Genomic DNA, 12,014 nt, shown 5'->3' on the forward strand with positions numbered 1-12,014 from the left:
ATAAGCAACAGTTTAACAGAATGCCACAGACTAATCAACCAAACTTTTTGGGTTGGGTTCTCTTTTATAGTCTGCAGGCATTAAATGAAAGAAGTCAGTGTTCCAGCAGAAGGAGACAACGTTTCAGAAAAGGCATTGTAGCAAACCAAAAAAGAAATTTTAAGCGCAGCAGAGTAACCAGCGCACATACCTGTTAGCTCAGGTGAGTTTAAAAGGCTGCTGTTGATAACAAGGGCATTTGCTAAATAGATGGTGTGTGTGCAACAATATACTGAAAGGTCAATTATATTGTGCAGCTTATCTCACCACCTGTAGTTATTTAGGTGAAAGCTCCAAAATGCTTGCCTAATATGTCTGTTTATCCAAAAGGAAGTAAAAAGGGAGAGCTAGAAAGATAGCATTGCATCACATTACATGGCAATGCAATGCACAGTTGCTGAAGTTGAACCAAAATGAGCTTGTAATCTGGCTTCTGCAACTTTGAACATGAAAAATCCAATGAGGAGAAGAAAAGCAAAGCCAAAGAGTCCATCCCAAAATCCGACAAACAAGCAAAATGAACAAAAAACATTGAATTCAATTCTTTCTGATTTTAGAAACTGCATTAAAGAAGGGGTGCACCGGTCCTGGAGATACTGCAATACCAGGTCAATGCGTGGAGTGGACAGAGCAAGCTCTTTTTCCATCTCCCTGTTCTAAAAATCCATTTAATATATGGTCCCCAGATAGGGGACGTATCAGATATTAAACTGATAAGAACAGATACTACACTTGATCTTAGCCAAAAGGCCGAGAAGCGATAACCAGAATTGGTTTCAAACTACGGAGCCACCCAAGGATCCTGAAAAGTCCATTTGTGGAGATGAGCTCCTGGACTCCCGTTAAGAAGACATGTTGTCAACCTCTAGATCCCTTACATGCCTGCACTTTTCGGCTTGCTGCTGCTGCAATCCACGCGTTTTAGATCTGCATAACTCCACCTCTTTAAACACAGCACCTTCACCCCCTGCTGTTCCCACCCTCCTCAACACCGTTGGAAGGGAGGAGAACCAATTAAGGCGGGGGGTGGGGTGGAACGAGCAGCTGTCTACCCTTAGCAGGAGGGCTCCTGATTACATACCTCTCCTGCTTTTGCTGCTGCTGGCTGTCCAGCAGCAGACTGAAGGTGGCTGCTGCTGTGCACAGGTATATAAAGGCTCAGAGCCTATTATGACACGCGCAGCCAGCGTTCCATTGCCACATTCCATCTACTGCAGGCAGGATACCTGGCTGGCTGAATGTCGCTGAGAAGCTCACAGAGACCGCCATAAGCAACAGTTTAACAGAATGCCACAGACTAATCAACCAAACTTTTTGGGTTGGGTTCTCTTTTATAGTCTGCAGGCATTAAATGAAAGAAGTCAATGTTCCAGCAGAAGGAGACAACGTTTCAGAAAAGGCATTGTAGCAAACCAAAAAAGAAATTTTAAGCGCAGCAGAGTAACCAGCGCACATACCTGTTAGCTCAGGTGAGTTTAAAAGGCTGCTGTTGATAACAAGGGCATTTGCTAAATAGATGGTGTGTGTGCAACAATATACTGAAAGGTCAATTATATTGTGCAGCTTATCTCACCACCTGTAGTTATTTAGGTGAAAGCTCCAAAATGCTTGCCTAATATGTCTGTTTATCCAAAAGGAAGTAAAAAGGGAGAGCTAGAAAGATAGCATTGCATCACATTACATGGCAATGCAATGCACAGTTGCTGAAGTTGAACCAAAATGAGCTTGTAATCTGGCTTCTGCAACTTTGAACATGAAAAATCCAATGAGGAGAAGAAAAGCAAAGCCAAAGAGTCCATCCCAAAATCCGACAAACAAGCAAAATGAACAAAAAACATTGAATTCAATTCTTTCTGATTTTAGAAACTGCATTAAAGAAGGGGTGCACCGGTCCTGGAGATACTGCAATACCAGGTCAATGCGTGGAGTGGACAGAGCAAGCTCTTTTTCCATCTCCCTGTTCTAAAAATCCATTTAATATATGGTCCCCAGATAGGGGACGTATCAGATATTAAACTGATAAGAACAGATTTTTTTTTTTTTTTTTTTTTAAAACCACTCAGGTTTAGATATAAGCAAACAGTTAACCAGACTTCGTCATAAGTTATACTGCCACTTCATAAGCATCATTGTGGTTTCTTTATTAAAGTATTATTCAACAAAAATACAAACAAGTAATCCTATGCCAGAGACATTTCCAGAAAAAATATCAACGGTATTTAACCATATCCTGCCACTTAAGGTATTTCCACACACCTTCAGAATCTGTTCCACCACCACCACCTTCTCTTGTATCCCACAAATAGATTACATATAGTCTTGCTAAGATCAACCTAATACAATCATTTACTGTTAAATTTACTCTTTTAAACACACACAAATTTCTCACATCCCACAAGCTCTCCTGCACACACACCATAATAAACCACATCATCCTTTCTAGGCCACGACGACTAGCACCAAAACCAAACATAGCCACTCTCCAATCAATAAACTTCACACCAGCAACCCCTTTACACAGTCCACCCACACCTTTCCACACATCATACGCAAAATTACAATCCCACATAAGGTGCCTCACCGTCTCATTCGCTCCACAACCATCCCTTGGACATACTGCAGATCTTATGAGATCTCTTTTCTTCTGAAAATCCCTCACTGGCAAAATATTATGAAGGCCCATCCATACTATATCTCGCTGTCTATTCGACACACCTTGAATGCTTAACTTCTTCCATACCCGCGCAACTTCCATAGAACGCAATCCCACCACATTACTCTCACACTCATTCACACACATCTTCCCCATCACCTTCTTAACCAACATAAAGTCTTTCATTGCAACTGCTAACAAATCATTCTTCCTCACAAACTTCTCAATCAAACCATACCACTCAGGACACTTAAAAGCAACAGGCACATTCTTATCACGCTTCACCCAATTCAGACCATACAGCATCCATCCAGCCAAATACTTACACATAAATGCCCCTTTATTATTCTTCCCAATCAAAATGACCGTAGTCTTAATAAAATGCAATGTTAGAAACACTTCAATATTCGGAAACTTTAGTCCCCCATACAAATATTGCTTAAACAAAATCTCTCTCTTAAGTCTTTCCATCCTACTGCCCCAAAAAAACACAAAAATTAGTTTCTCCACTTTTTTAATTTTCCTATAGGGCACTGGAAAAATACAAGAAACATAAAGCAAAATAGGGAGAATAACAGCCTTAATAATAAGAACCTTCCCTACCAAAGACAAAGAACGTAACTTCCAAAAATTCATCTTCCGCACAATCCGCTCACCACATTCATCCCAACTCTCATAACCTTTCAAATCATCATTAAAAAAAACTCCCAACACTTTAATTGCACCATCCACACCAGCCACACCATCCATCTTAATCCTATTGTCACCAAAACATTTAAACATGCATTTGTTCCAATTCACACGAAACGCTGACGCGCCACAAAAAAAATTCAACAACAATTTTACTCTCTCCATAGAGGCCACACTCTCACTCACCACTACTACATCATCCATATATCCTAAGACTTTCACAGTCATTCCACCACTCCCTGGCACTAACAAACCACGCACCACTTTCTCTTTCCGAATCATACACAGCAGTGGCTCAATCACACACACAAATAATACCGGTGACATGGGACAACCTTGCCTCACACCAGACCTAATACACACTTTCTCACTCAAAAACCCATTCACCAGAAATTCACTCATCACCTCCCCATACAATCCTCTCACGGCACGCACAAATTTCTCCAGAAAACCCATTCTACGCAAAACCTCAAATAGAAACACATGAGACACGCGATCAAACGCCTTTTCAAAGTCAACAGCCATCACCATACACTTCTGCTTTCTTACTTTACAATCCCACAACACATCTCTTAAAAGACACAGATTATCCGTCATACATCTACCAGGCACTGCACACACTTGATCTTTACCAATCACATCAGCTACAACCACACGCATCCGACACGCCAAAATTTTACTGAATACCTTGTAATCGGCGTTCAGAAGCGTAATTGGCCTCCAATTACTCAAACACCTTTTATCCCCTTTCTTATGGATTAAGACCACCACTCCCTCCTTCATTGAACCCGCAAGCATCCCATTCTCCCACATAAACTGACACACTTCCACTAAATCCATACCCATCACTTCCCACATCATAACATATAGCTCCACAGGCAAACCATCCTTCCCAGGCGTCACATTTTTCCTTGCACCAAACACCGCTTTCTTAACTTCCTCCTCAATCACTGCCTCACATAGACCAGAACATCCATCCTTATCCACCTTACAATCCAAAGTCTTAAGCACTTCTTCTTTCAAACTCTCATCCACCCACTTCCTGCCAAACAACTCAGCATAAAACGTGACCACTTCCTTCATTACATCCTCCCCACTCACACAAACACCATCCACATCAAAAATCTCCTCCATACCCTCCTTCTTACCATTTATTTTTTTAAAGAAATATCTTGAACACTTTCCATCTTTATCAAGATGGACCACCTTTGACCTAAAAATTATTTCCCTTCCCTTCCTCTCCAAAGTCCTCTTCAAATCCTCTCTCGCACTTCTTAACAAATCATCCACATCCACACCACACATCCTCATTTTCTCTAGCCATTCCACCCTCATCATTAAATCTTTATATTGACTCCTAACCATGGCAGCCTTTTTATAGCCCCATCGACGAAAAAACTTTTGCACTTCATACTTCATCCAATCCCACCACACCAACACACTTTCAAACTTACTCTTTTGAGATTTACACCAACTATATTTTTTCTTAAAATCATTCACAATTCTCTCATCCTCAAGCAAACTCACATTCAATTTGCACACACCTCTCCCATGCACCCGCCTTAAATCCCCTCTAAAACCACCTTTCAGGCACACATGGTCCGAAAAAGGAACTGAAAATTGAGAAAAACCATCACATATTATATTTTTAGAAAAAAACATCCTATCAATCCTAGATGTTATCCCACCCCTGTCAGCTTTATAGGTTGGTGGTGGTGGCTTCCCCAAATAAACCTCAGCAGCATCAAAAAAGAAAAAATCAGAAATAATGTTTGCCAATTTTTTTCCTGAGGCATCAACTTTCCCCTCAGTTACACAGTTAAAATCACCTGTTACTATCACAGGGATCCTACCAGGTAATTCTAAACATAATTTATCTAATAAACTTAACCTGTCTTCTTTTTTTGTAGGACCATAAATATTTATAATTTTAACTTTCCACCCCTTCCCACACACAACTGCAGAGATGCAACGACCCACCTCTATTACCTTATAATATTCAAAAACAAAATTTCTATTATTTAATACTATCCCAACTCCATCATTTTTATTCCCACTAGAGCCAGACCAGATATGCTGGCCATATGGCCAATCAGCGTCTTCCAGGGGTTCTTCTATACCACACTCCTGTAGACACATAATATCAAAAGAATGGTTATGTAAGAAGTCCAGAATCACAGATCTTCTAACTCTAGACTTTAAAAGTCTTACATTAAGGGACGCAATGTCCCAATTTGGTTTAGAGACCATTCTTTGGCTCAAAAACCAGAAACACCAGTCTCAGCAAAAAAACATGCCTTCCTTATCCTTTGTCATCCGGCGAACTCCCACTTAGCTGAAAGATAGTGGACTCCAAATTCTCCTCCAGGTAAGCCGTTGACGCAGGAGAAAGAGAAACCACTGGGTAATCCCGCTCACTCACCGGACTTGCCACGCATTGGCTACTTGATGGTTCAGACAACCGGGCCCTTTTATTCTTAGCGCGGTCCGGTTCCTCAGAAGACCTCACCCCAGTCTCAGTGAAGTCTCCTTGACCTCCAGCTCCCTCTTCATCCATACTTTCACTGCTCCAACTGAGAGCCGGGTCCCCTGGGATTTCCAAGGCTCCCTCACGTTCTTCACAAAAGGAGTCAATGAAACCCCCCTGATAGGAAGAAATGTCCATCTCAGCTGCCAGAACCTCTTCCACTCTCCCGGGCTCCACCAGTAGGTCAGCAGACGCCCTCACTGGAGCAGTCTCCACACGCTGTTCCACTACCTTCACCCTGGAAGAAACTGCGGCCTCAGGTGCCACACTCTTAGGCCTCGGAGAGTTCGAGACCACCTCAGAGTATGCCCTTGCCTTGCCCTCGTTCGCACGACGAGTACAATCCTTAAAGGCATGCCCCTCCATACCACAAGCATTGCAAACAATTGGATTGGTACAGTCCTTAGCAACATGCCCACTTTGGTTGCACTTGGAGCAAACAGGCACAGCAGTACAAACCTCTTGTAAGTGTCCGTACTTCTTACATTTCCTGCAAAAAACTGGGGCCTCAGGAAAGAAGAGAATACCCCTATCTCTCCCGATAGAGAAACTTTGGGGAGGGTAATGAACACCTCCAGGCTCCGAAGAACTTTCCCCAAATCTGACAAAATATCTGTATTTGCCAGTCCATAAGTTCTCCTCGTTCATGATTTTGTGACTGTTGCTCACAAAGTCACAATGCCTCTTAAGAAAAGTCGCAATGTCATGTTCGTGCACAAAGGGATTACACATAAATATGACTAGGGGAACATCACCTTTGGAGTACAAGACTGTAAAAGTCAAACCATGCAAGGTTGGATTCTTCTCCTGCTCCCTCAACTTCTTATACAGGTTCCGGCAAGCCGCCATAGATTGTAGCACCAAGACATACCGTCCTTCTTTCCGGGATTCCTGCAGGCAGACGATGTTTTCTCTTGTCACTTCCAGGATTTTGAAGATCACCTCGTGCACCATATACGACAGATTGAAACGCTCTCTGACAGCAGCATCAACTTCAATGCGGAATGCATTGCGAACCCGATTGTCATCGGTCCCAGCATAGCGTATCTTCACGCCCATTATGATCACTCTCTCGTTCCTCCTCGTTCTCCCCCTAAAGCAGCAACCGGCTTAAGCCATCAAGATGGCGATGCCGGAAGGCCAAGGGAAAACACTCAAGGACCCCAGACAAGACACTTGGTCTTAGCCAAAAGGCCGAGAAGCGATAACCAGAATTGGTTTCAAACTACGGAGCCACCCAAGGATCCTGAAAAGTCCATTTGTGGAGATGAGCTCCTGGACTCCCGTTAAGAAGACATGTTGTCAACCTCTAGATCCCTTACATGCCTGCACTTTTCGGCTTGCTGCTGCTGCAATCCACGCGTTTTAGATCTGCATAACTCCACCTCTTTAAACACAGCACCTTCACCCCCTGCTGTTCCCACCCGCCTCAACACCGTTGGAAGGGAGGAGAACCAATTAAGGCGGGGGGTGGGGTGGAACGAGCAGCTGTCTACCCTTAGCAGGAGGGCTCCTGATTACATACCTCTCCTGCTGCTGCTGCTGCTGGCTGTCCAGCAGCAGACTGAAGGTGGCTGCTGCTGTGCACAGGTATATAAAGGCTCAGAGCCTATTATGACACGCGCAGCCAGCGTTCCATTGCCACATTCCATCTACTGCAGGCAGGATACCTGGCTGGCTGAATGTCGCTGAGAAGCTCACAGAGACCGCCATAAGCAACAGTTTAACAGAATGCCACAGACTAATCAACCAAACTTTTTGGGTTGGGTTCTCTTTTATAGTCTGCAGGCATTAAATGAAAGAAGTCAGTGTTCCAGCAGAAGGAGACAACGTTTCAGAAAAGGCATTGTAGCAAACCAAAAAAGAAATTTTAAGCGCAGCAGAGTAACCAGCGCACATACCTGTTAGCTCAGGTGAGTTTAAAAGGCTGCTGTTGATAACAAGGGCATTTGCTAAATAGATGGTGTGTGTGCAACAATATACTGAAAGGTCAATTATATTGTGCAGCTTATCTCACCACCTGTAGTTATTTAGGTGAAAGCTCCAAAATGCTTGCCTAATATGTCTGTTTATCCAAAAGGAAGTAAAAAGGGAGAGCTAGAAAGATAGCATTGCATCACATTACATGGCAATGCAATGCACAGTTGCTGAAGTTGAACCAAAATGAGCTTGTAATCTGGCTTCTGCAACTTTGAACATGAAAAATCCAATGAGGAGAAGAAAAGCAAAGCCAAAGAGTCCATCCCAAAATCCGACAAACAAGCAAAATGAACAAAAAACATTGAATTCAATTCTTTCTGATTTTAGAAACTGCATTAAAGAAGGGGTGCACCGGTCCTGGAGATACTGCAATACCAGGTCAATGCGTGGAGTGGACAGAGCAAGCTCTTTTTCCATCTCCCTGTTCTAAAAATCCATTTAATATATGGTCCCCAGATAGGGGACGTATCAGATATTAAACTGATAAGAACAGATACTACACTTGATCTTAGCCAAAAGGCCGAGAAGCGATAACCAGAATTGGTTTCAAACTACGGAGCCACCCAAGGATCCTGAAAAGTCCATTTGTGGAGATGAGCTCCTGGACTCCCGTTAAGAAGACATGTTGTCAACCTCTAGATCCCTTACATGCCTGCACTTTTCGGCTTGCTGCTGCTGCAATCCACGCGTTTTAGATCTGCATAACTCCACCTCTTTAAACACAGCACCTTCACCCCCTGCTGTTCCCACCCGCCTCAACACCGTTGGAAGGGAGGAGAACCAATTAAGGCGGGGGGTGGGGTGGAACGAGCAGCTGTCTACCCTTAGCAGGAGGGCTCCTGATTACATACCTCTCCTGCTGCTGCTGCTGCTGGCTGTCCAGCAGCAGACTGAAGGTGGCTGCTGCTGTGCACAGGTATATAAAGGCTCAGAGCCTATTATGACACGCGCAGCCAGCGTTCCATTGCCACATTCCATCTACTGCAGGCAGGATACCTGGCTGGCTGAATGTCGCTGAGAAGCTCACAGAGACCGCCATAAGCAACAGTTTAACAGAATGCCACAGACTAATCAACCAAACTTTTTGGGTTGGGTTCTCTTTTATAGTCTGCAGGCATTAAATGAAAGAAGTCAGTGTTCCAGCAGAAGGAGACAACGTTTCAGAAAAGGCATTGTAGCAAACCAAAAAAGAAATTTTAAGCGCAGCAGAGTAACCAGCGCACATACCTGTTAGCTCAGGTGAGTTTAAAAGGCTGCTGTTGATAACAAGGGCATTAGCTAAATAGATGGTGTGTGTGCAACAATATACTGAAAGGTCAATTATATTGTGCAGCTTATCTCACCACCTGTAGTTATTTAGGTGAAAGCTCCAAAATGCTTGCCTAATATGTCTGTTTATCCAAAAGGAAGTAAAAAGGGAGAGCTAGAAAGATAGCATTGCATCACATTACATGGCAATGCAATGCACAGTTGCTGAAGTTGAACCAAAATGAGCTTGTAATCTGGCTTCTGCAACTTTGAACATGAAAAATCCAATGAGGAGAAGAAAAGCAAAGCCAAAGAGTCCATCCCAAAATCCGACAAACAAGCAAAATGAACAAAAAACATTGAATTCAATTCTTTCTGATTTTAGAAACTGCATTAAAGAAGGGGTGCACCGGTCCTGGAGATACTGCAATACCAGGTCAATGCGTGGAGTGGACAGAGCAAGCTCTTTTTCCATCTCCCTGTTCTAAAAATCCATTTAATATATGGTCCCCAGATAGGGGACGTATCAGATATTAAACTGATAAGAACAGATACTACACTTGATCTTAGCCAAAAGGCCGAGAAGCGATAACCAGAATTGGTTTCAAACTACGGAGCCACCCAAGGATCCTGAAAAGTCCATTTGTGGAGATGAGCTCCTGGACTCCCGTTAAGAAGACATGTTGTCAACCTCTAGATCCCTTACATGCCTGCACTTTTCGGCTTGCTGCTGCTGCAATCCACGCGTTTTAGATCTGCATAACTCCACCTCTTTAAACACAGCACCTTCACCCCCTGCTGTTCCCACCCGCCTCAACACCGTTGGAAGGGAGGAGAACCAATTAAGGCGGGGGGTGGGGTGGAACGAGCAGCTGTCTACCCTTAGCAGGAGGGCTCCTGATTACATACCTCTCCTGCTGCTGCTGCTGCTGGCTGTCCAGCAGCAGACTGAAGGTGGCTGCTGCTGTGCACAGGTATATAAAGGCTCAGAGCCTATTATGACACGCGCAGCCAGCGTTCCATTGCCACATTCCATCTACTGCAGGCAGGATACCTGGCTGGCTGAATGTCGCTGAGAAGCTCACAGAGACCGCCATAAGCAACAGTTTAACAGAATGCCACAGACTAATCAACCAAACTTTTTGGGTTGGGTTCTCTTTTATAGTCTGCAGGCATTAAATGAAAGAAGTCAGTGTTCCAGCAGAAGGAGACAACGTTTCAGAAAAGGCATTGTAGCAAACCAAAAAAGAAATTTTAAGCGCAGCAGAGTAACCAGCGCACATACCTGTTAGCTCAGGTGAGTTTAAAAGGCTGCTGTTGATAACAAGGGCATTTGCTAAATAGATGGTGTGTGTGCAACAATATACTGAAAGGTCAATTATATTGTGCAGCTTATCTCACCACCTGTAGTTATTTAGGTGAAAGCTCCAAAATGCTTGCCTAATATGTCTGTTTATCCAAAAGGAAGTAAAAAGGGAGAGCTAGAAAGATAGCATTGCATCACATTACATGGCAATGCAATGCACAGTTGCTGAAGTTGAACCAAAATGAGCTTGTAATCTGGCTTCTGCAACTTTGAACATGAAAAATCCAATGAGGAGAAGAAAAGCAAAGCCAAAGAGTCCATCCCAAAATCCGACAAACAAGCAAAATGAACAAAAAACATTGAATTCAATTCTTTCTGATTTTAGAAACTGCATTAAAGAAGGGGTGCACCGGTCCTGGAGATACTGCAATACCAGGTCAATGCGTGGAGTGGACAGAGCAAGCTCTTTTTCCATCTCCCTGTTCTAAAAATCCATTTAATATATGGTCCCCAGATAGGGGACGTATCAGATATTAAACTGATAAGAACAGATTTTTTTTTTTTATCGAAAGCCCGAATTCGTGTACAAAACCCGAGTGCGCTTAAAAAAGTGACAAGTGCCACAAAAAAAGTGCACTAGGATGCTGGTCTTCTTGAAACCCTCTCCAAAAGGAGAAGGGTCCCCCAAACCATTCCCCGTCCCTCCGAGCCAAAAGGCCACAGCGAGGAACAGGGACAAAAAGCCACCTCCAGCCGAAGCCAGAGGCGACCCAATCTTACCCCCAGCACCTGCCCGAGTTCTCACCCGAGCAAGGCACTGGGAGCCAAAGACTGTGCTCCCCTCCCGGAAGAGGGGAGCCAACAAAGCTCTCCTCCCAAAAGAGGAGAGCCAGGGGGGGTTCAGGGGGGAGCGGAACCTGATGGCCACACACTCCCCCCCTAGACCTGCCAAGAGAGGAACCCGTAAGGGAACCGCATGCCGACAAAGTCCTAGTAGGACGTGACACACGTGAATAAGTGGACACACAGTGACAAAGAAATTAAATAAATAGTGAAGGTTTCACAGTATAATACTGCCCGGACCTTCGACCGGGAATTGAAAAATTCCCCATCCTAAGGCCAGAAGGCCCGGAATAAGGGTGTGTGCGAAGAAAGAAAATTTGAAGTGCTTGTGCAAATGTGCCATAAACTCAAGTGGGGTTCCCAATCCCAGTGAGTTAAGGCACCCCAGGGTCACCACTCCTGGGGCACTTCACACTTCGGGCTTTCGATCTTCCCCGGCCCAATGGCGTCGATCCTGGGGGGCCATGCTTTCCACCAGATGACTATATTAGCCACCTGGCATACTAACAAGCGCCTAAACCCCAGTGTGCATAATGTATCAATCTACTAGGGCGGCCAACATCCAAAACCGCCTTTTCGAAAGATACTACACCTGATCTTAGCCAAAAGGCCGAGAAGCGATAACCAGAATTGGTTTCAAACTACGGAGCCACCCAAGGATCCTGAAAAGTCCATTTGTGGAGATGAGCTCCTGGACTCCCGTTAAGAAGACATGTTGTCAACCTCTA

The 12,014-nt window shown here is 44.1% G+C and overlaps 5 non-coding genes across 5 annotated transcripts; all 5 read right to left on the reverse strand.

Annotated features, from left to right (window-relative positions):
* Nucleotides 1–610: 610 nt before the first annotated feature.
* Nucleotides 611–801, reverse strand: LOC141193900 (U2 spliceosomal RNA). Its single transcript, XR_012266704.1, has one exon. It is a non-coding gene; the product is annotated as a U2 spliceosomal RNA (small nuclear RNA).
* A 1,115-nt stretch (nucleotides 802–1,916) lies between these two features.
* Nucleotides 1,917–2,099, reverse strand: LOC141193666 (U2 spliceosomal RNA). The gene has a single exon (XR_012266556.1). It is a non-coding gene; the product is annotated as a U2 spliceosomal RNA (small nuclear RNA).
* A 6,131-nt stretch (nucleotides 2,100–8,230) lies between these two features.
* On the reverse strand, nucleotides 8,231–8,421 carry LOC141193901 (U2 spliceosomal RNA). The gene has a single exon (XR_012266705.1). It is a non-coding gene; the product is annotated as a U2 spliceosomal RNA (small nuclear RNA).
* A 1,115-nt stretch (nucleotides 8,422–9,536) lies between these two features.
* On the reverse strand, nucleotides 9,537–9,727 carry LOC141193902 (U2 spliceosomal RNA). Its single transcript, XR_012266706.1, has one exon. It is a non-coding gene; the product is annotated as a U2 spliceosomal RNA (small nuclear RNA).
* Nucleotides 9,728–10,842: 1,115 nt separating this feature from the next.
* LOC141193641 (U2 spliceosomal RNA) lies at nucleotides 10,843–11,026 on the reverse strand. The gene has a single exon (XR_012266538.1). It is a non-coding gene; the product is annotated as a U2 spliceosomal RNA (small nuclear RNA).
* Between the last annotated feature and the right edge of the window lie 988 nt (nucleotides 11,027–12,014).

Source organism: Phyllobates terribilis, unplaced genomic scaffold (genome assembly GCF_046119375.1).
Source record: "Phyllobates terribilis strain yellow unplaced genomic scaffold, ASM4611937v1 Scaffold_66__1_contigs__length_7565176, whole genome shotgun sequence".
In the NCBI taxonomy this organism is placed as follows: Eukaryota; Metazoa; Chordata; class Amphibia; order Anura; family Dendrobatidae; genus Phyllobates; species Phyllobates terribilis.